The 17957-nt window shown below is 36.2% G+C and overlaps 1 pseudogene; it reads left to right on the top strand.

Annotated features, from left to right (window-relative positions):
- Positions 1-17397: 17397 nt before the first annotated feature.
- LOC113419803 (U4 spliceosomal RNA) lies at positions 17398-17527 on the top strand (annotated as a pseudogene).
- Positions 17528-17957: the final 430 nt, after the last annotated feature.

Below are 17957 nucleotides of genomic sequence, written 5' to 3'. Positions count from 1 at the left end.
CAATGAGTTGCCCTGTGGTGAGTTGGCCATGATGAGTTGGTTGTGGTGAGTTGACCGTAGCAAGTTGGCCATGTTGAATTGTCATAGACTCTACTGAACCTATATTTGTCTTATTCCTTCTACAAATTTTCCTAACAAACATGCTTATTAGGCAGGCTGGGCTGAGAGAGAGTGACTGATGTAGTGTCCCTCTTCTTTAGTTGAGGTTGGAATCTGTATGTGGTCTTCTCAGATCCAGTATAACTGTTTAAAACTATAGCAAACTAATTCTCCAGATCACCATTTTGAAGCCATTTGTTTCTTATGCAGAATTGGGCTCAGGGTGGGATGATTTATGGTTCTACATGAACCTTCTTTTGTTTCACACAGTATCTAATAGACCTGTGCAGGAAAACTGATTTATGAAAATGGATTGTTTGATCTGATTCAGAGGGTAAGAAAATCAGCACCTTCACCTTGTGCCAAGCAGTGTTTCCTGATATTTCCACATTGCAAATAGAAGAACTTCATTTGATAGACCCTTATTGCGTGGCTCTTTTCAAAATGTATTGCATTGTAAGCAAAAATGTGATTGTTGTATCTCGCACTGTATTGTAAGCGAAGACTTGATCAAAACAGTCTTACTTTCTAACAGGTGTTAGACCATATGTGTAAACAAATTAACATGCGCCAAGTGCCAAAACGGGCAAACAATGAGGTGTTCCTTAAACAATCTCGCAGCATGTTTAATCAAATCTAGATTATAATAGAATCACAGAACTTTGGAGGTCATCTATGTCCCAGTTATTGAAGATTTCCATTTCATTTCCTGGACAAATCATAGGAGACAAATGTCATTCCAAATATATAAACAGGCCTGTGAAAAGCTCAGAAGATTACTTATTCTGATATTGCCTGACCAAGCAATATGGAACCCCTCAATTCTACAAGAAGCCACATGGGTTGACTTCCTTTTTCATCTGAAGATGCTTCCTTCAAGTCTCAACAGAATCTAACCCAAAGAGGATTCTGCATGTATGCTGTCCAGACCCAACAGTTTTTTTTAATCAACATTTCCACTCGGCATCAAGTTAAAACATATAGAGAAGTCTTTTTCCTTTTTCATTTGTCAATCAATTATATATTTCTTCATCAGATGTTGGTGATCATGTTGGCAATCCTATTTTTATCAACAGCTGTCCAAAAAAGTGCTGCTGAGTTTTGTCCAAACCAGTCCCTTAGATTTTGAAGCCATAATGTTCTTCTTCTGTCTGGATCTTGTTTGTCTTCAAACTTTCCCTGGTGGAATAAGTGATGTATGGTGTTTTTTTCTGGGTGTCGCATCACATGTCCAAAAGATTCTAACTTTTGCTTTTTAATGGTTTTGATGATTTTCCTTGGCTTTCCCAGGTGGCTTATCACCTCATTTCTGATTTTGTCAACCCAACTTATACGTAACTGCTGCCTGTAAATGCATATTTCAAATGATTCTTGTCTCTTCAAGTGGCTTTCTGTCAGAGACCAACTCTCCACTCCGTAGAGCAAGATAGAAAATATGTATTTATTTTATTTAGTTTGTCAAGCATGTATGAGAAAACAAGTATAAGTATGAACACAACATATAAGTATAAACAAGTATAAATATACACGTAATAAATGAGTACGAATAAATGGGAACAGGACAGGGATGGTAGGCATGCTGGTGCACTTATGCACACCCTTTTACAGACCTCTGAAGAACGGAGTGAGGTCCATGGCAGACAATTTAAAGTTAAAGTTTTGGGGGTTTGTAACATCTGACAAGCCTGGTTTTCAATCTTAGGCTTAGACTGCAGAAGACCTTCTTCATTGGTCAATCAATCATATACATTCAAGTGAAATTCGAATAGAATCTAAATATCACTATTGGTACCATCAGTGACCTTCAGAAATTTTTATAGATGTATCTAAGTTTGACCTACCATTCAGCCACCAATAACATTCCTTAAAGCTTTATCGATTTATAAATACAATTATAATTTAGGGGGAAAAAAACCCAAATACTCAACCAGCTGGTTTCAGATTGGCTGGTTTTCAGAGTTACATGTTTATGGAGATTTTCAGTCATCCAGGTCATGGTCATCCCAAATATGCTTTTTCAAGAGGCAACTGGACTTGTTGGTTTTTTTTTTTTTGAAAACATTTCACTTCTCATCCAAGAAGCTTCCCCACCACCATCCAGTCAGAGCTGAAGAAGTTTCTTGGATGAGAAGCAAAACATCTTCAAAGAAAAAAGGAAAGTCCAGTTAACCTCTTGAAAAAAAAACATCTTTGGTACAGCTTTTGAAAACTTCAGAAAGGCAACAACTTCCCAACCAACATTGGTGGTTTGATCGGCATGAGCTGTGATCAGTAATGCTATACAATGCAGCCAACGTGGGCTTACTGGCTACTTCCTGTCCATGCAACTAACATTTTGCTTTTTTTGAGGGGGGAGCAGGTCAGAAGATAAGAGGTTGCAGTTCTGGGATCCAAGCAATTTCCCACAAAAATGGTTTTAAGAATCATGTGAACTTCCCTTTGTTAATAGAAGATGATCTATTCTTGTTTGTGCTACCAGGAATTGTGCCATGTCTCTGTTCCAAGATATTCAGGGCAGAATAAATAGCTCAAGAAAAGTCTGAGGTATGTGTTCCAAACTTTGGGCAGGAAAAATCTGACAGAGAAGACTCTTCAAGACCCAGATCATTGTAGATTATGAGGATCCATCACATCTCAAAAGTGAAGCATTGAATGAAGTCTAAATAGCTTCCTGACAAACATTGGGCAATCACTGTCTATGGAGATTCTCAGTCCTCCAGGTCATGGTTTTCCCAAAGGAGCCTTTTCAAGAGGCAACTGGACTTTCTTGTTTTTCTCTGAAGACATTTCACCTCTCATCCAAGAAGCTTCTTCAGTTCTGACTGGAATCTTTCCATTCCCCATCATCCAGAACTGAAGAAGCTTCAAGGAAGAGAAGCAAACATCTTCAAAGAAAAGCTAGAAAGGCCAGTTGCCTCTACAAAAAGCTCCTTTGGGACATTGGGCTTCACTAGAATCAGCTAGTATAAAAAACAGAGATATAGAAACATTAATGTGTTACATGCTTCTGAGTAAAGCAAGTTCTCCAGCTGGGCTTAAGATTCAATCAGTCGACATTGTATTCATTTGATGTCATTGGCTTATGACACTTTGGACTTCTCTGTAGCTTCAGTTCCCTGAAATGATGCAGCTTTTGACTTCACTTCCTCTGCCCACAAGACCTCTTTATTAAATTGTTGGCTTTTTTACTGATTAAAGGGTCTCTTTTGAGTTGAATCCTAGTGCTTTTATGAACACATTCATATAGTTTGCTTGGCAGTAATATGGAAATGGTTTGCCATTCACTTCTTCTGGGATAGTGTTACAGCTTCCAAGTCTGACCGATAGTGCTACCATTTCCTGGAACTCTTTCATACAAGACTTTGTTTAGCCAAGGTCATTGAGATGCTGCCAACTAGTTGGATGGTTTGTAGACTTCTCTACATAATGATGTAAATGTAAATGATGTGTCTTTATTAAAAGAGATAACCTGCTTTTGAATGTTCTGATAGCAGGCAGAATAACAATAGCGACAGCTATTGTTATTAGACTTACATACCACTTCACAGTGCTTTACAGCCCTCTCTAAGCAGTTTACAGAGTCAGCATCATGCCCCCAACAATATGGGTCCTCATTGTATCGACCTTGGAAGGATGAAAGTCTGAGCCAACCTTGGGATGGTCAGGATCGAACAGCTAGCATTGGGCAGAGTTAGTATGCAGGATTGCATATTAACCACTGTGCACCATGTAATGGAGGGAGGGAGGGAGGGAGGGAGGGAGGGAGGGAGGGAGGAAGGAAGGAAGGAAGGAAGGAAGGAAGGAAGGAAGGAAGGAAGGGGAAGAGCAATAGCACTTAGACTTATGTACCATTTTCCAGTGCTTTACAGCATTCTCTAACCAGTTTACAGAGTCAGCATATTCCCCCCCAGCAATCTGGGTCCTCATTTTACCCACTTTGGAAGGATGGAAGGCTGAGTTAACCTTGATCCTGGTGAGATTCAACTGCCAAATTGCAGACAGCAGGCAGTCAGCAGAAGTAGCCTGCAGTACTGCATTCTAACAGCTCTGAATGGTTTCAACCAGTGGGTAGCATCTCTAATATGATCAAGAAAATACGAGAAAATAGTTCATCTGTCTAGTGAGGAATCCAGGTTTTTTTTTTAATAAAATAAAATAAAAGTCCAGTTGAACTAGAGCCTTTAAATCTGAGGGAGGCATGATCCGATTCTGTGTTTGATTTCAGATCTGATGGCAATCCAATCCAATTAAATTATATCCACCCCTAGATTCCAATTATTTTTTTTGTAAAAAAAAGTTTATTTTAGTAAGTCAGGAGAAGGTTATGTGAGAAGTTTTTCATCAATATTGTATTCTTTATATTGTTTCCATCTTCCCTTAAAATGTTAACATAATCCGCAATGGACTGTGAATCAGAGTCCTCATTAGATAATTGACAGTCAAGCTAAAACTAAGTTAATCAAGTAAAAAAATAGAAATTGGGAGCATTTTTTTACTCAAACTTCCTCAACACCCCCCCAAGTTATCCAGACCTAATCCACATATCAAAGGATAAGGCCTGCAAATATCATTAGAGTTAATTAAATTAAGTTCCCCATCAGAACTGCATGTTTCACAAGAATAAACCTCATACATATAAATATCTATCTACACACACATACACACAACCCCCCTCCTTTTCACACACACACATACACACAAGGCCATCATGTGTTACCCTAAACATTTCCACACCCAGAATAAGCCCCCCCCCTTTAAAAACTGTGTCACTGTACCCCATTTCTCTGTAGCTGCTCCTAAAAGTAAACTCTTTGCTTTTAGAAATAAACATTTCCTCTTACCTCACAGCTGTCTGGATCTCATTTTTATTTATTCTTGTAAAACCCTGCCTGGATTTGGAACCCCAGTTTAATCTTCTGACAGTTACTATGGGCTACAATCTCAAAGAGATAACCGAGCTGTGGAGAGAAACAAACCTTGTCCAGAAAATATCTGTAGCTTTGATGTTTTACTCTTATGTAACAATGTCAGAAATTCTAATTGTTTCTGTGAAACTCAACCCTTGTTGCCTTCAATGTTCCCTAAGGTATTTATAATGACATTAAAATATGGTAATGATAATTTATTGCTATTGATTTAAATTTCTGATTTAAATTTTAATTAAACTGATTTTATTGCTACAGTTCATTACACATATAACGCTTATTTTAAGCTACCTTGATTGTTTATACAAGCAAAGAGGATATCAAGCCACAAATATAGAAGTGCCACTTATTAACAGTTATTTCATCTTTTGCAAAACAAGGTTTTGCTTTTAAGTGGGTACCTGCTTCGATTTGCATTCTGCTTTAATATTATGGTTTAGCTGGAATTTTGTGAAATTGAATCATTGGTTTGAAATTTTGTATTCTTCAAATGCAAAATGATATAAATAGGGAAATACGGAACTATAACTTGTATTTTCTTGCATGTTCATTTTCTTCCTGTCAGATAGATAGATAGATAGATGATAGATAGATGATAGATAGATAGATAGATAGATAGATAGATAGATAGATAGATAGATGATAGATAGATAGAGATAAATAGATAGAATATATATATATATATATATATAGACGGACACAATACAGAAGCCTGATGATGGCAGATGAGATTCTGCTGAAACGTTGCTACAACTTTAAAAGCACCACTACTATGACGTGGGAAAATACCCGAACAAAGCTGAAGGCCAATAATATATATATATATATATATATATATATATATATGTGTGTGTGTGTGTGTGTGTGTGTGTGTGTGTGTGTGTGTTTTCTTAAGTTTTCGCGGGTACTTACATGTATGGCATTCAGCTTTGTTCGGGTATTTTTTTTGTATATGTATATGTATATGTATATGTATATGTATATGTATATGTATATGTATATGTATATAATGTTGTGGCTCCGATTGCCGAGCCTGTGCTTTTTAGAGGAAGAGGACTTGGAAGATGAGGAGGAGGAACTGGGAATGCCTTCCTCCCCAGGACCTTCCTCTCTGGCAATGCCTTCCTCCCTGATGATGCCTCAGGTTTCATCAGACAACCGAGAGGAACAACCTGAGATTAATCAGGAGGAAGGCATATCGGAGCAGCCCTTGACAGGGAGTCAAGAGGAAGAATGTTGGCTTGATCCTAGGCAGCGTCGTAGGGAGAAACGTGAGCAGCAACGTAGGAGGCGTGGGAGGGTCAGAGAGTGAGCTGAGTCATTGAGCCACACCCCACAGGGGATAAAAGTGGGTATGTTGTCGGCTGGAACTTTGTACGGGACAAAGTTTAATCTTACTTCAGGTTTTTCGTTGTGAATGATCCTTGTGGTCTGCCTTGTAAGTAGCTTTTTACTTGTTATCAATTTGGACTTGGCAGGCAGAGCATGTTGGAATGCCAAGGACATTATCAGCTCCAATGAATTAACTCTGTGAAGTCCGAGTCAGCTTGCCTGCCTGTGTTTGTACTCTTTCATCATTTGAGAAAGAAGAAAGGTGAGACAGAACATTTATGTGTATGTGTGTGTGTGTTTTGTTTTCTTTTCATATATATATTACTTGCACTGGCATGAAGCCGAAAGCACCAGCCTGAGGATGGCAAGTGGGACCCCGCTGAAACGTCACCAAGATACTCTTAATCTTACACGGGAAAAGACCCGAACACACCTAGACCTACATACATACATACATACATACATACATACATACATACATACATAGAGAGAGATTTGGAAATAGATAGAAGAGAGAGAGAGAGAGAGAGAGAGAGAGAGAGAGAGAGAGAGAGAGAGAGAGAGAGAGAGAGAGAGAGATGAAATAGAAAAGGAAAAGGAAAAAAGGACTCTTTTGAATTACATGTATTTGTTTATGTATTTGCAAGTCAAAGCAAAATTTCCCCTTACAGACGTTTTAACCTATTCACTGATTTTTATGTCTGCTTCCAATGTTGGGAGTGGAACTTTTATTTCTGCAAAGTGGAAAAGCAAGTAGTGAATGAGATAAACTGTATCTCTGCCATTTTGTTTAGCTGCCTCAGACAAGACTTTTTTTTTTTTTTAGAGGAGATAACATTCTGTTGTAATTGCAAGAGATTCTCTCAAGCTTTCTGGATTCCAAAACGTCACTTCATGGCATTAAAAGCACGGATCTTTTGTAAAAGTCTGCCCTCCATTCACAGAATGGAAAGAAGATGGCTTGCTCAAAGGAACGTCCGAATTAAATTGCCATACGACACTGTCTTTCTTTCAAAATCAAGAAGGAAATTTCATCTGACTGTGTGTGTCTGTCTAATGCAAGCTAGAGAGTTGAAGCTGTTGAGGTAATTCCCCATTAGGAGAATGAGTGCACACAGGGAGATGTAGTGAGAGTAATGTTGAATAACACACAACCAGTACACAGATACACTGAATAGTAAAATATAGGTTTTTACTTCCAGTAAATGGTTAAGCAAAGTCCAACAAACAGTCCAAGTCATACACGGTTAAAGCAGTCAGTTTTCAGTCCAGGGATAATCCAAATAACAAAGTCCAGTATCATAAACAGTTCAGTAAATAGACTCACAGCAATCCAAGAAGAACGACGATCAGCAACAGTCAATAGGAAAAATGCAAGAACCAAAAACAGTGAACATCAGAACATCTGGCAACAAGCAACTCACAGCAACAACAGAACAACCCAGGTTTCTGGCTCCATCTTATGGCCATTTGAGGAAACACACCCAATTACAATTTTAGCATTCCCTTAAAGAGACAATATTAAATGTCTATCCCGGTTTATATATTTCCAACCCAACTGTTAGGTGACTCAATACCGAACAGAAGCTAACTCCTAAGTTTCATTGAATGGCAACATCGGTTCAGTATTTAAAAGTGTAATATTTTTATGTTCCTCTTGGTCATAATATTCAGATTCAGAATCAGAATAGAGCTGGAAGGGATCTTGGAGATCTTCTAGTCCAGCCCCCTGCTCAAGCAGGGGATCTTATACCATTTCAGATAAGAAGATCAGTCTCTTCTTAAGAACTTCCAGTGAACTATTTTTATTAGAGATGACATCAGAAAAAAGTTGATACAAAAAGTATGTATTTAGTATTACATGTTTTAACAGCATCTTCACACAATATTGGAAAGATGAAGAAACACTGCAAGATGAAGAGATGATTAAGAAGATACTAGACCGTGTAGAAATGGATAAACTTACATTGAAAATAAAAAAGAAAGAACACACAGAATATTATCAAGTGTGGAACTTATTTTACCAGTGGTTGGAAAAAAGGGGGTGGAGAGTAAGAGTGGCATTTGTATTGTTAAGCAAATTAAATGCTCAATCAACATGATGTTTATTAAGCAATAAGAAATGTAATTAAGAGAAAAGAAAAAAATAGTTTTTTTTTAAAAAAAAAAAACTTCTAGTGATGATGTTGTCTTCAAAAAGTACATTATCAGACTGGAAGGAAGGCAAAAGATTCTTCCTTAACAAAATAAAATGCACCAGAAGAGCAATACTTAAAAGTTTTTTTTTCCCCATTTGAGTCAGTTATTTTGGAAGTTGGCACAATTAAAAATAAAAACAAATCTTAATGTACTCTTTGACTAATGGCAACTCCTGATCACAATCTTGTTTGCTGTTTCTCTTGTTTATATACCCCACAACGGATCTGTTTCATCACTAAAAGATTGAATCAGATTCTATTCTAAAAACCAATGAATCATTACTTAAAAGAGAGCGGGGAATTTTAAACAGAATGTTAGGAACATGTGGATTTTTACCAGGGTTGGGATTCAAATTTCTTAACAACCGGTTCCGTGGGTGTGCCCTAATTTGTGGGTGTGGCTTGATGGTCATGTGACTGGATGGTCATGGCTTGCTGACTGAAAAAGGTTCTTGGATGAGAAATGAAACACCTTCAAGGAAAAACAAAAAAGTGCCTCTTGAAAAAGCACCTTTGGGACATCCTTCCAAGGTAGAATAGACCTGAGGATACCTTGCTGAGACAATCCAGCCCTCTCTACATGCAGGGAAAAAAACACAGATCTTTTTAAACGATCACTTAATTTCCCTTAACTTGCTATGAAGTAACAAAGTTTTAATTTCCATGTTTTTTAAAAATATATATTTCACATTTCACTAGTGAAAAAGGTTTGTTTGCGATTGCTCTTATTTATTTTTTTCCGCTTTGCCAGATTACATTATTTGTTTGCTTCATTTTCAAGGAATTATGTCATATTTACAGTGCTTTTAATGTCAGACTGACTCAGAGGTTGAATAAATGAATGAACCGATGAATAAAAACTCCATTAGGAAATTTACATAGATGGCTGAAGATTATATATGATTTTGCTTCAGTTTCCTGAGAAGACAGACTGTTTTTTTTTTCTTCCTCTAATCACTCCTCGTAAAGTAATCTATCAATCTACATCAGAGCAAACATGAAAGAGCTTTTGCATAATTGCAGAGAGTCCTTACTTTTACATTTATGTTTTTACTTTCCATTTATGGATAATATTAATAATAATATGACTGACCAGGTTTGAATAATACATTCTGCAAAATCATAAAAATCCAATTAAATTTATTTGGAAAATCTTAATCTACTTTCATTCAGTTGTGACAAATAATAATCTTCTTCTTCTTCTTCTTCTTCTTCTTCTTCTTCTTCTTCTTCTTCTTCTTCTTCTTCTTCTTCTTCTTCTTCTTTTTCTCCTCCTCCTCCTCCCCCTCCTCCTCCTCTTCCTCTTCCTCCTCTTCTTCCTCTCCTTCTCCTTCTCCTTCTCCTTCTCCTTCTCCTTCTTCTTCTCCTTCTCCTTCTCCTTCTCCTTCTCCTTTTCCTCCTTTCCCTTTACTGTGTCTTGATTGTATTGTTTTCATCTTGTCCCTAGCCAATGTTACCACTATCAATTCAAGTGAGTGAAATCGTAAAGCCATGTTACTTAAACAGCCAGGTATCTTTAGATTTCAAATCTCATTGACCAACTGTCCATGTCAAGACCACGGAGCCCATCAAACAATACTGAAGTTGCCACAACATATATTAGTTTGTATTACAGTATTTTCCATGAACTGTGCCTATATCTGTATTGTGAGTAAGAATATATGTATTGTGACTAAGAAACTAATCAAGAAGAGAAGCAACCTAGAACTAAGGAGCAATTTACTGGAAGTTAAAACAATTAATCAGTGGAACAACTTGCTTCCAGAAGTTGTGAACTGTGAATGCTCCAACACTGGAGGTTTTTAAGAAGATATTAGACAACCATTTGTCTGAAATGGTATAGGATATTCTGCAAGAGCAGGGGATCGTATTCTGTTCTGTTCTGTTCTGTTCCATTCCATTCCCTTAAAGGGCAGAAAATGCACAGCACATTGGCATCACCCAGTTTGATCTGCTTCAGTAAGGTGATTTGACTGAAGTTTTAGCAAACTGAGTCACCAATTAAGTTTTAAAGATCCCTAATGCTTTATGCTTGCCTACTTCTTTGTGTTCATTAAGTCTTACTGAAACTGCATTGCTTAGCGGAACTGGCCATCAGTCCAAATACATGACAACCAAACACAGTCAATTGTCTTAAATAGCAGGAGTGTATATAGTAGGCCTTGCTTTTAGCACAAAGTGGCATTTTGGTTCAGCTGAGTGCCCCCAGTGGAGCACATCACTTTCCCAATCTAACTAGACAAGCAAATTTTAGTTTGGCATGTCTCTTAGTTTGGGAAAAATATGAACATAAATTATTTCACATAGCTTTTCTACATTTACAGCACTATAGATTAAGAAACTTTAATATAAAAATAAGCTTGAATATAAGGGAGAAATATATATTCTATATAAGTTAGCACTTGATTCAAAACACAGGGCATTTGTCCAAAAATTAATAAAGATGACAGATTAGTTGAAAGAGCAACCTATTGTGCATTCATCCTTCAGGCTCATAAATGGGGAAGGCAAAAGCCCCTTCTATAGTCCCAAGCGCCTTCCTCTGTCTGCCAATTAGTGGCATGATAGACTGGCAGAGAAAATAATTTGCTGGGAAAGGAAAACACCATGACACATTTCCTTCAACCTACATCTGATTGATGTCCTCCTAGGCAACCGTAATATATCCCTTTAGCAGGCTGGTAGAAAGTAGAGACTAGCAGATCCACAGATCTAGTGAGCTTTGGAGTTCATTATTGTTTATTATTTTGGTATCTCCTTGGAATAGTGTAGCAAGGGTGGAAATAATGTTTCAAAGATGCATCATTCTGAAATGCTATGCATACGGTATTTGGAGGTTGACAGTGAGCTTCCAATTCAACACAATCCAGGCAACATTTCAAGAGAAGTGTATCCAATCCTCTACTCACAAGAGAATATCTACCTTATGCCACCAGGCTTGAAATTTTGGACCTAGACAACTAAGAACTATGCCCCCTACGGTTTGACCTAAGCTTAGTACACAAAATTGTCTGCTACAATGTCTACTACCTATCAACGACTACTTCAGCTTCAACCACAATAACACAATAGATACAAACTCAAAGTAAACTGCTCCAAACTTGATTGCAGAAAATACAACTTCAGCAACAGAGTGGTCAATGCCTGGAACTCACTACCTGACTCTGTTGTTACATCCTCTAACCCCCAAAACTTTAACTTTAAACTGTCTACCGTGGACCTCACTCCATTCCTAAGAGGTCTGTAAGGGGGCGTGCATAAGTGCACCAGCATGCCTACAGTTCCTGCCCTACTGTTCCTATTTATTCATACTCATCTATTATGTATATACTTATACCTGTTTATACTTATACGTTTATATGTTATGTTCATACTTACACTTGTTTCCTCATATGTACTTGACTAAGTAAGTAAGTAAGTAAATAAGTGAATAAATGGATAAATGGATAACATGTTGCTTCCAGAGAAAATATGAACCCTCTGAATGGTTTTTCCTCCCAGTGTTAGAGATTAATTTATTTGCAGAGATTTGTTTTCCAAAATTATAGGAAGTCTTTGGTGTTTTTTTTGAAAATCATTTTCTGTACCACTGTTTGCAGATGTCTCCCTTTCTTGTTTCTGACCAGTTTGCTAATGAGGTAAAGATCTGATTGCATTAGATTTTATATTAGCTTAATAAGCCTATTTAAATTTCCCTTTGACATCTGAGCTATTAGCTGTCCACTGTTTATGTTAAGAATGGATTCTTCTCAAACACACTTTTTAAAAAAAGGTTAAGCTCTTTTTAGCAGAAGACCATTTTCAAAACTGTCCACTTCATATCGTAATCCATAATTATGCTTGCCCTCTACAGGGGACCTAAATTAGAAGTGAATTCTGGTTTCTGTGACAGATCCAATTGCAAGAATTGGAGAGCCACAATTTTGTGTGTGTGTTCTTTTGCCTTTAATGGCCTTTTCAAATGTAATTTTATGAGTGAGACAGATACTTTGCCCTTTTGCCCTCAATTAAAGAACTGAACTGTGGTTAGGGCATCTTTTGGTTCAGACATACTGGCCAATAAACAAAATGCCTCCAAAAGAAAAGATTTGTAACAAGAAATTCTTTGAATACCAACTTGTTTGAAGGACACAAAACCAACAAGCATTGGGTAAAACTGACTTATTTTTTTCTGTGATAGCAGTTGTATTAATTAGTTTTAATTCATTGGATGGATTCCATCGATCAGGTAGATTTTACAAAATGATCATTCCAAGCTCAACCATGTGGTTCGGAAAACAAGAGGTTGAGGTAGACCTGGTTAGCATTTAGCTAAGAGATCACCAGGGAATGTTGTGGTCAAAAGTCAAAAGAAAACAATAGCCAACAATGAAATATTGTTCACAAGAAAACTAGATGAACATGTCCATGACATGAACAAGTCACTCAGCTTTGGGCCTGACTAAAGACAGTTGTTAATATTTAATTAAAAAATCATCAATAGTCCTAGAATGAATAGGGAAAGCACATTTGTGTACAAATACAGCAGTATCTAGACAAACAATCATGGGTGTCCTTTGTATTAGCCTTAATTCAGATAGATAGCTAGATAGGTAGGTAGATAGATAGATAGATAGATAGATAGATAGATAGATAGATAGATAGATAGATCTATGATAGACAGATAAGAGAGAGAGAGAGAGAGAGAGAGAGAGAGACAGACAGACAGACAGACAGACAAGGTAGGTAGGTAGGTAGGTAGGTAGATTTGTAATTAGTTTAGGTGATGATAAAAATCAAGACCATGTGACTCTTAAATATAGAGATTCAATCAAATCACTTTTTAAGACCAGAATGCTGAATTAAATTAAAGTTTTGAATTAAAACAGAGACATTAAGAACTTTGGGGGGAAATCAGGAGATTCAATGGACTTTTTAGTTTGCAGAATTACAAACTTACTGTTGCTCTCCTTTGGAATGCCATCAAAGCAGAATGAGGCCATTTAGTGCAATTAATCCTCTAAATCAATGGAAAAAAGGTAAAACAAAAATAGAAAGGAAAGGAATCTTTCTACAATAAATCATGTATTTATTAAATTTGTTTGCCATCCACATTGATGCAAGTTGAGATTATGTATAAAGGATCATGTAATCATATACAAAAAGTTTCCATGGCTTGTTTGTCCATTAGTCCCAAAGGATTGGATCTCAGTTGTATATTAATCTTTAACTTCCTCTGAATATCCATTTAAATTTAGATTTTTCAAGCTTCTTTACTCATGCATGAGGATATCCTTTCCTGATACTTCTTTGTATCTTTTTTCTTTCTTTTTTATTTTTGTTTCACTTTTTTCCTTTCTTTCACTTTTAATTTTCCCTTTTATTTATTTGTTCTTCTTTTAGTTTTCCTATTTTTATTAATTTGCATTAGTTTTTACCTTCCTTTTTGATTTAATAAAATTATAAATATATCTTAAAAATTTGTATAAAAGAAAGGATCAAAAAATCTTATACTTCTCTCCTGATATTTTAAATATTAATCACCTAAACAAGGCTCTATTTCCAGTTATGGAAAGGTTTATAAATCTAGATATACTCATTTTTCATCGCCTTTATGTATTTTTTTTAAATTATGAAATTATGAAATTTGTCTATTTAAGACTTGTCCTGCTTATGAGAGAGCAGATACATTATTTTGCTTTTCCAATTAGCATTAAATAGTGAAAATTTGAAGTGTGTCTCTATCAAATTCAAACAAAAATCAACTACAGTATCTAGATTTGTGCCCTTGTTATGTGTTAACTTCTTACATTAGATTTTATCAGTTTTACTTTGGAAGGAAAGGGAAAAGAGAAGAGAAGAGAAGAGAAGAGAAGAGAAGAGAAGAGAAGAGAAGAGAAGAGAAGAGAAGAGAAGAGAAGAGAAGAGAAGAGATCTTGGCCAAGTTTGATTAGATACCCAAGGAATTTGTCTCCAGTACATAAGTAGATGCAAAAGAGTGAAGTAATAATAATCATAATAGCAAAGTAATGATAATCATAATAATGATACCAATAAGAGAAGGTAGTGGAACAGATGAGAAGGATGATAGTAATACAGTCATACTACATAGGTAAATATACTTAGACATAAGACAGTTTAGGTGTTCAGCCAAGTGATGTCTTGGTGATGTCTATCTAGTTGTCTTGGCATTCAATGCCTTATAGCAGCATCACAAATTGCAATGTAATTTTGTTTATCCAGATCTCCCTCCCTCCCTCCCTTCCTTTCCTTCATGTTTAAACAAGGCAGTCAAAACAACAAGCCTCTGTAACTTCCAGAAATGAAAAACATATAAAACTAATATAATTGAAGAATGAGTATGCCATGAGCAATGGACGTCTTTATGAAATAATTGATAAAGGAAATACTTTCTTACACCCACTGAAACTGTGGGGGACAGATACCTTAGCTGCTTTAGACAGAGACTCTCATTTTAATAAATTTGCATTCTTGCTCAGTAATACCAAATTCTCTTCCCAGCTATGAGAGTCCCACAAATTCAATACATTGAGCTGGAATTCCTAGAATTACCAACTTTGGGCAGCTTTAAGGCACAACGGAAGCGAGCAAAGGATCATTGGCAGTAGAGCTCTTTTAGCGAACTCGTTGAGTCCTAAGAAAGCATCTCTGAGTCACCGAGAATGAGTAGGTTAACTATATAAATTTTCTTTAAAAAATAAAGTCATCGGGAGAAGAACTTCATTTCAAAGACAGAAGAGGGTTATTTGGTTTGTGTGTGTGTGTGTGTGTGTGTGTTTGTTTTGTTTTGTTTTGTTTTTAGTGGATCAACACATTTCCTGGAACGTTATATATCCTTTGCCCTTTTGGTGGGTCCAATAATTGTCTCTTGCTTTACATTACTACTTGTAATTGAATTTACTTGTTATCTGATTTGTTTCAAAATTTGTTTCTTGCTCTTCTTTCATTTTTAATTCAATTTGGCTCATAGGAGACTGTTTTCAAAGTTGAACAATACATCGGTGGCTCTTTTGCGCAGAAATAGGATTCCTAAATTCTTTAATAACTAGCTAAATGTGCTCATCAGTGTCTTTGAATGAGCCCTAGTCGGGTAGTAGTACGGACTGTACTATAGCTTATTATGTTTATCTATGTTTTCCTGCTGTGATTACCTTGTATGTATTGATTGCAGAATTCAGAATGTTTTGCAGCTGGAGCGAAAGAAAGAAGGAGTCTTGTCAAGCAGATATTAGCTTTCAAATGTCACCTTTTAAATTGGCAGCTCTAATAGGGAGCAGTGAATATCTTTTCATTGGTTGAAAGGCCAAATTCATTCTCTGATTCACCACTTGATATGAATCTTCCCAAAGGTTAAATAAATTTATTAACACTGATGTGCAGCAAGATAACAGATAATCAGAGTTGGAAGGGACCTTGTAGGTCATCTAGTCCAACCCCCGCCCAAGCAGGAGACCCTACACCATTTCTGACAAATGGCAGTCCAATCTCTTCTTGAAAGTCTCAAGTGATATATCAGACCAACCAGAAAATTTAAAACTGCCGCCTTTTTATCAACAAAAATACTACTTTGTACCTCCAGTAATTATGACAATTGGGGGTAGGTGGGAGAAAATTTATAAGGTGTAACTATCTCCCTTTAAAAAAAAATCACTCAATCTTCAATATAACAGATGCCTTGATTAAATTTCAGTGATAGTTGCTCAAAAATAAATACATAATTTATCAAGTTGGCTCATATGTGCTTGAACATTTGTTTTAAGTTGCTTTATGTTGCTCATTTATTTCTTAGATTTATATCACAGCCTAGTAAGTAATGTTTATAACCTCCCTAGTCCAATTTATTCAAGGCATCTATACCTAATTTCCCTCGTCTCTGTGTGTGCAAAATTATGGGGAGTCAGTGAAAGGAAAGGATGAAAACACAGATATGAGCAACCAGAAGGACATGGGGTGAACGAGTCAGCTAACATTTATCTGATAAACAGCCATTTAACCCAAATGAATTTTTTTTAGGAAGAAGTGTTTTCAATCACTCAAAGAAATTCCTCCTTAATTAACTCAGCATAAATGGTGGAAAAGTCTTCTTACAGTTTTCAAGAATTTGTATTAGCCCCTGACTAACATTAAATATATCTTACTGTAATCTGTTGCATTATTTATCTCAACTACCACATGGGCTTTGACACCCTGAAGTTCTTTTCCATATTGTGAGGGGTCTCGTATTAACAAATTCACTTGATCAATTCAGATCTACCTATTCATAAGGACATGTTCTTCTAATGAACACACAGGGGTAAGATAAAGAATGAATCTTATGACTATTATATATTAAATGAATGTTCCACAATTTTCTAGCTCTGCCTAATAAAGTAGGAATAATCAGTAGTTCTTTCTGGCTCCAGTTTTATTCTGGAAAAAGTTTCTTTCAACTTTCTCAACTTTCTCCAACTTCATATGTTATTACATTGTAGAAGGTGAAGAAATACCATCATCTAGAAACATCGGTTGGACATAATGTAGATTCTTCAAAATTTAGCTTTGTGAAGGACAGACTGATAACCTAGAAGTAATCAATCAATCCACCAATCAATTTTTATTTCAGTTTCAGACCAGAATAAAAATTGAAAGCAAATAAAACAGAAGAGGGCATAATTGTGCATGATCATTAGTGGTGATATCATTGATAGGTACCCAAAGTCTGCCTCATTTTATGGACACTTTGACAGAATTTAACTATGTTGAAATAAACTGCTGTTATCATATTGTTATGATAGTAACAATAATAAACAGAAGAGATCCAAATTTAATGGACATTTTGTCAAGTAAGGACTTATAAAATGAGTTGCTTTGAGCAGTGGCAGCATCATAGCCAATGAAGTTTATCCAAAGTGTGATGATTGCTAATTGAAAACTTTTTTCCTTGGGAATAATATTTAAATGTTGACATTCAATGATGTTCAACATTGCAAAATGTTACATATAACATGTACCCTCTATTTGACATTATGTAATATTAAATGTATCTTTGCAGGAAATAATGTGGAGTTCAGCTGCACTGGGATATAAAGCATGCATATCATTAGGAGCAGTATAAAGGTATAAATCATCGTCAAATGTGTTATAATTAAAAGGTTTGTTTATTGTTGAATTAGTACAACACATTAGATCTCAGACTTTATTATCTGTATTGATTCACATAAAAGGCTGGACATGTTCATCTCACCTATCAGGTTTACAAAAAGAATTGCATGAATATAAATATGGATGGATGGATGGATAGATGGGTAGATGGGTAGATGGATATATAGATGATAGACAGGCAGACCGGCAGACCGACAGACAGACAGACAGATGAGATAAAGAGATGATGGATGGATAGGCTAACATTAGATAACCAAGTCTA

Source organism: Notechis scutatus, chromosome 5, assembly GCF_049901735.1.
Source record: "Notechis scutatus isolate UNSWTSFEM ecotype Mainland chromosome 5, rNotScu1.2, whole genome shotgun sequence".
NCBI classification, from domain to species: Eukaryota; Metazoa; Chordata; class Lepidosauria; order Squamata; family Elapidae; genus Notechis; species Notechis scutatus.
Note: the sequence above shows the minus strand (reverse complement) of the source record. Positions and strands in the feature narration are given on the sequence as shown.